The sequence below is a fragment of the Hyaena hyaena genome, unplaced genomic scaffold (assembly GCF_003009895.1).
Source record: "Hyaena hyaena isolate Hyena2069 unplaced genomic scaffold, ASM300989v1 scaffold_42, whole genome shotgun sequence".
Lineage (NCBI taxonomy): Eukaryota > Metazoa > Chordata > Mammalia > Carnivora > Hyaenidae > Hyaena > Hyaena hyaena.
In genome coordinates this window covers 4,134,067-4,140,818 of record NW_024080674.1, presented here as the reverse complement: position 1 = coordinate 4,140,818, position 6,752 = coordinate 4,134,067, and the positions used below count along the sequence as shown (strand labels likewise).

General features: G+C 55.3%; 1 long non-coding RNA gene across 1 annotated transcript; it reads left to right on the top strand.

The window, feature by feature from the left end:
* Positions 1–3,630: 3,630 nt before the first annotated feature.
* On the top strand, positions 3,631–5,571 carry LOC120230461. Its single transcript, XR_005528027.1, has 3 exons — positions 3,631–3,860; positions 3,964–4,080; positions 5,480–5,571. It is a non-coding gene; the product is annotated as an uncharacterized LOC120230461 (long non-coding RNA).
* The last annotated feature ends 1,181 nt before the right edge of the window (positions 5,572–6,752 follow it).

Here is a 6,752-nt window from a genome sequence, read left to right as displayed (position 1 = left end):
TGAGGGGCCAAGCCCCCCCGTCCCCCGGGAGGCAGTGGGGGGCAGAGGCTGGGGGCTAGTGCCCCGGCTTCAGGCCTCCTCTCCCTTATGGTCTGTATATCCTTGTCCCTGGCCGCCCCCACCCCCCCACCCCAAAGCCGCTGCAGCCTTGGGTGGCCCCTTCTTACCATCTAGTGAGTAGACTCCACCAAGGTCCCAGGGCTTCAGGAGAGCCCGAGGTCAAGATCTTGGAGAATCACTTCCCCCTCTGAGCCTCAGTTTCCTCTTCTGTCACGTGGAGTCACTGTGAGGTAGAATGGGGAATGCCAGCTCAGCACTTTGGGAACTCCACTGCCCTAAGGGAGGGAGTCATCAAAGTTCTGACACGGACCTGACGCAGTGTCCCAGACGGGGAACTGAGGCAGTTAAGGGCAGAGGACCCACACAAGAACACAGCCGGTGGAGGGCTCCCCGCTGCCACTTCCTAGGCAGCAGCTCTGCAGGGTCAAGAAAGCATGTGGAGGGTCAGATACCCTGAGCCCACACCCTGGCCCTGCCGCGCACTGCATGGCCTTGGGCAGCTCACTCTACCTCTCGGAGGCTCAGTTTTCCCTTCTGCAAGATGGGGAGAAATCTAACCCGATGGCAGGACTTATGAGCGAATTAAATGGAAACCACCAGTGGCGGAGCCTGGCACCCAGTAGGTGGTGGGTCTTCTTCCCCGAGCAGAGGCTGTGCTGAACCGTCTTGGCTCCCCTCAGGGCAAGAAGGGCCCCTGGCTGGAAATGGTCAAGAGTCTGGCTAGCATTGCTGGTCACTGACCCTCTGCTCTATGTAAACAGGACCTGGCACCCAGCAGCTATACATCTGAACCCTCCCGGTGCCTGTGCGTGGGCCGCAACCTCTGCCCTTTCTTTCTTTTTTTTTTTTATTTTTTTTTAAATGTTTTATTTGTTTCTAGGAGAGAGAGAGAGAGAGAGACAGTGTGAGCAGGGGAGGGTCAGAGAGAGAGAGGGAGTCACAGACTCTGAAACAGGCTCCAGGCTCCGAGCTGGCAGTCAGCACAGAGCCCGACGCGGGGCTCGAACCCACGAACCGTGAGATCATGACCTAAGCGAAAGTCGGACGCTTAACCGACTAAGCCACCCAGGCACCCCAACCTCTGCCCTTTCTTATGCCCTCAGGCACCTGGCCCTTCTGGCCTTTCCTGCCGCGCCCCAGCCAGGCCCACTCACCAGTGAGTTCTCCAGCCTTAGCAACCCCTTCTGCTTCTCTGTTCTCCAAGCTCACCTCTGTCTCAGGGCCTTTGCACCTACAGGTCTCTCTCCCCGGATTCCCTTCTCCCCATGTTTTCCCTTCTTTAACAGAGATTTTAGTTTCTGGTTCTATCATTAGAATCTGAAACAGGACTTAGAATAGTTTAGGCATTTGATAAATATTTATCCCACAAATAAATGAATGAATTTTGATTTCTGATCCAATGTTAAGAGTCCTTGGTTTTTTTTTGTTGTTTGTTTTTTTTTTTTTTTAAATTCAAGTTAGTTAGCATCCAGCGCAGTATTGGAGTCATGAATAGAACCCGGTGATTCATCCCTGGCGTTAGCCCAGTGCTCAGGTGCTCGTCCTAACAAGTTCCTTCCTCAATGCCCATCCCCCACCTAGCCCATCCCCCACCCACCGCCCCTCCAGCAACCCTCAGAGTGTTCTCTGTATTTAAGAGTCTCTTATGGTTTGCGTCCCTCTCTGTTTTTATCTTATTTTCCCTTCCCTTCCCCTAGGTTCATCTGTTTGGTTTCTTAAATTCCACATATGAGTGACATCGTATGGTATTTGTCTTCCTCTGACTGACTTATTTCACTTAGCGTAATATAAGTCTTTTTTTTTTTTTGTGGGTTTCTTTTTTTTTTTTTTTTTTTAGAGAGAGAGGTTGCAAGTGAGCCAGTGGTAGAGAGAGAGAGAATCCCAGGAGGGGGAGAAAGAAGGGGAAAGAGAGAGAGAGAAAGAGAGAGAGAAGCAGGGTTCACGCTCACCCCATGTGGGACTTGAACTCACAAATCCTGAGCTCATGACCTGAGCCGAAGTCAGATGCTTAACGACTGAGCCACCCAGGTGCCCATGAGTCTTTGTTTTTTAACAGACCCATTCCATCCATTTATATTTATTGTTTACATGGATATGTTTGGTCTCATTTCTTCCTCTCTTCTGTTTTCTCTTGACTGACTGACTGACTGACTGACTGATTGAATGAATGAATGAGGCAGAGTACATTCTGGTTGCTGGGGGTGAGCTGGAGACTGGGGTTCCTCCAAGCTGCCCTGGGCCATCCAAAGTAGAACTTTGGGACTGACCTGGGACCTCTCATTCTTTTTTATTTCTTTTTTTTTTTAAGATGTTATTTACTTATTTTTTTAACTAAACTCTACACCCAACGTGAGGCTCGAACTCACAACCCTGAGATCAAGAGTCATATGCTTTAGCAACAGAGCCTCCAGACACCCCAGGGACCCCTCATCCTTGCAAGTATTTATTCCATGACCCTCGGTCGCCCCCCCCACCCCATAAAGGCTTATTTTCATCTCTCCCGGAGTCGCGCATCCCCTCCCTCCCTCCCCCACTTCCCCACAGGAAGTGCCGGGTTTATGACTCTGGGTTCTGGACCAGACCTGCATTCCCGCCCCAGGTGCCCTGTTATCTGGCGGCGTGGCCTTGCCTTACCCCCCCGAGTCTTTGTTTTCCCGCGTGTAAAACGCTGTTCATAGTATTCACTTCCGACAGGGAGGCTGTTGAAGAGACTGGGTGACAAAACTCGGGCAGAGGGCTTCGCACAGCGCCTGGCTTGGAGCGAGGGCTCGGTAAGCACCAGGGTTTATCGTCGCTGTTCCCGTACCTCAGTTTCCTTCCATTGTAAATGAGGCTGCTGGTCATTTCCTTCTAGACACCTCAGGTTCCGCCTCAAAGTCTGGAGCTAGAGGCCTGTGCCGTCCACGCACTCTGGTCCTTCTGCCCCAGCCCCGGAGAGGATCCTTCACCGCGACTCTGGGGGTCCACAGAGGCCTGAACGCCCCTGAAGTGAGAAGAGTGGTTGGTTCCTACCCCGAGGCCACACCAGTGTTATCCGCATCACACAGATGAGGAAACTGAGACTTCGGGGCTCATTTGACCCACAGACACGCCCTGAGCACCTACTGTGTGCAGGCTGTGCTGGGCCCTCTCCCATTGGGCTCCCAGCCTAGCGGGGCGGATGGGAAAAGCAACCCACTCTGCAGGACTTAAGTCAAGTGCCTTGCTCTGCCCCTAAAAGTCTCCCAGAGAAACTTCTAGCATCCCTGCTGGGGGCTGGTGGGCATGGGGGCACCGCTTCCTTTGCACAAAGGAGAAAGTGAGGCCAGAGAGGGTATTGCTGGGCAGAGGGGTGTAGCCCCAGCCGGTGCCCCTGGGGGAATATTCTTCCTCGGCCTCGGCTCAGGCGTCACTTCCTCCTCACTTCCTGCTCAGGACCATCCAGTCCGGGCTGGGAGGGCGAGGTCAGGCCCTGACACCCCTGCTCAGCGCCCGAGGCTTTCCTCTCCCATAACCTGGTCCCTTCCCACTCCCACTGCTCGTCCGGCTTTACCTGGCGCTGAGTAGGTGTGCTGTCTACGTGTGAACGAGCCCCTGCAGGGCCCCCCCACCCCGAATCAGGGAGACACCCCCACCTCGCCCCTGCAGGTGCACGCGGCCCCAGGAACCCCTCTCCTTCTCCACGCATTTCGTTTGCAGGATGACGGCATCACTGATGAGTGTTGGCTTCTAGAACATCAGTGTCCTGAGGACAGGAATGTCTGCCTGTTCCCGACACTGCCGTGTCCCCTGCACCTAGTACAGGGCCTGGCCCATAGCAGGTGCCTAATTACTATCTGCAGAAAGAAGAGAAGCGAGGAAGGTAGGGAGGGAGGGAGGGCGGGGTTTCCACTCACTTATCTAGCTTTTCATTTGTTCATTCAGCAAATGCTTACTGAGCCAACTGCTCACTACTCTGGGGACAGAGCATGACTGACACAGACGTGATTCCTGCCCTTGAGGCGCTGACTTTCTGGTCACTGCAAACAAGTGTGATGTCAGGTGGCGAAAAGCGCTTTGGGGAAGGGGAAAGCCCGGGGGGCAGCAGAGAGGAGGTGTCCGGGGCTACTCCGGGGCTGGGCTGCTGGGAGGAGGCAGGGACAGGTCCTGACTCCCCGCCCCCAGCTGACAGATGCGGGCTGTCGTAACTGTGGGCAGCCGGGGTTGCCAAATGCCACCACAGCTGCGTCACTGAGAGCAGGGAGTGGGGGCGGGGCGGGAGGGGCCTCCACGCCCAGGCTGGCCTCAGCCCCTAGTCACGCAGAGCTGGGTCAAAGCCTGCCGGTGTCCACTGTTAGTCACTGTGTGTCGCGTGGCTGCACGTTGCTGTGACGGACCATTTTCAACGTGCCTGAGCGTCCACGTCCCCAATCCGAGACGAAAACGTGGCAGGGCCTGTGGAAGAGCCTGTGCCTTCCCTGCCTTCCATCCTGAGGGGCTTTTGTCCTGAATTTGGTGTCCGTGACCTTGTGTGTGACTTCACGCTACTTTGGCTTTACTCTGTGTGTCCCTGGGCAAGGCACTTAGCCTCTCTGGGCCTTGGTTTCCTCATCTGTATCTCGGGAGGTATAATATTCCCCCCTCAGCGCTGTGTGTAAAATGCTTCGATGAGGGCCTGGTGCACAGTAGGCTGGTTATTGTGGTTGAATGGTCAGCACAGGGGCAAGGAGACAGCAGCTGTCAAGAATGCAACCTTTTTTTTTTTAAAGGTTATTTATTTATTTTGAGTTAGAGAGAGAGAAAGAGAGCGAGAGAGAGCAAGCATGCAAGCAGAGGAGGCGCAGAGAGAGGGAGAGAGAATCCCATCGGGCTCTGGGCTATCAGCGCAGAGACTGACTGCGGGGCTGGAGCTCACGAACCAAACCGGGAGATCATGACGTGAGCTGAAATCAAGGGTCAGATGCTCGGCCGACTGAGCCACTCAGGCGCCCCCCCCCCGCCCCCCAAGAATGCAGCTTTTAAACAAGCTGTCTCATGGTGGTGCCAGGACTCAGCAGCTGGCTCAGAGGTGCTGTGAGCGGCTGAGGCACTAATTCGGGTTCATTCTACTCACTTCCTGTGGGGCTTGCCTCCCCCGCAGCTGGGAAAACCCAGGATTCCTTCCCGCCTTGCTCTGTGCTGCCACCCTAGCTCCCAGCCCAGCGGCCAGAGGCCCCCACGTTCTTGGGTAGGTTTCCTCATCTGCACAGGAATGAGAAAGGGCCTGGGGGCTTTATAAACTCTTTGTTTCCCCCTCCCCCGGGGCTAGTGCAGGACCCCCCTGCCCTCAGGGCAGCCACTATGTCAACAGATCCAGGCTTTCCACTGACTCGTTCATTCATTCGTTCATTCATTCATTTCTGCATGTGTGCATTCAACGATTTCTTTCTGTGCACCTACTGTGTTCCTGACTCTGCCCTAGGATCTGGGGATACCGGAGTGAACAAGACAGGCAAAGACCTTTATCTTCCCGGAGCTGACATTCTGTCATGGGACACAGCCATCAGACAACAGTGTGAGCCAAGCTAAGGTTCACCGGGGCCGGTTCTGGGGGGACTGGTCTGGGGTGTGGGGAAGGCTGTGAGCTCAGGCTGGAAGGGCGAGGAGAAGCCAGGCGCAGGGAGCGGGGAGGGTGTTCCGGATGGACAGACGGGGCAGAGGGTGAGGTGGGCATGGCGGTGTGGGGACCTGCCTCTGGTGTGGCCTGGATGGAGGGTTGGACCTTATCCTGAGAGGTGGGTGGTGAGCTGGGAGAGGCCTGGCTTCACTTAGGTTTTACAAGGTTTGCTCTGGCGGCAGCATGGAGCCCGAACCGGAGGGGTGAGGCTGGAGGTGGGGAGACCAGGAGGGACACTGGAGTCCTGTCCACCCATCAGAGGAGAGCAGACGGGCAGGGCTTAGGACAGACCTAGTAGCTGAAAACCCCGGATGCAGGCCCGGGACGCTCCCTCCGTCCTCCGGGGGACTGATTGGACGTCAGTTACCTCCACCACCACGACAGTTGGGCAGTGAATGGCCCTCGGCCCTCCGACTGGGACCATCCAGCCTCTTTAGGGAAAGGACCCCTCGCAACCCCGCAGGTGCCTTGTTGCTCTGTGCCTCAGTTTCCCCATCTACAATATAGAGATGATGAGAAAAATACAGCCGCCCACTGGATCACCTCAACCTTATGAGTGGTTAATCCGCGCACAGCGTCCGGAACTGTGCCCAGCACGTAGGAAGTAAGTACTACAGAAAGCTTTGCTGCCGCTGTTGGTATTATTAACATTATGATGATTAGCGGTAGTCATGCTAGAAATACGGATTAACCCAAGGGAGAGGAAAAGAAGGCGTAAGACAGAATGTAAAGTCGGCTGCTGCTTGTAAAAACAGGGCAAGAGGAGTAAGTAGACGCTGTGTGCAGACGCTCGTACCATTGCAGGGGACCCAGAAACCCGCATCGCTGAATTCTCCGGCCGGTGGGAGTGGAGGCCAGGAGGAGGGCGGATAGGGACCCCGACTTTTCACTCCACACCCTTTCCACCCACCCTCTGTGCTGTTCGAGGGGTGTTTGTGTGTGTGTGTGTGTGTGTGTGTGTGTGTGTGTGTGTTTCCCCTATGTGCTTGTCTGTATATTCAAAACCAAACACCAGAAAGCAATTCTGCAAGAGGTTTCCTTCGGGAAGGCCCCAGGCCCCCCCATCCACTCCACTCCC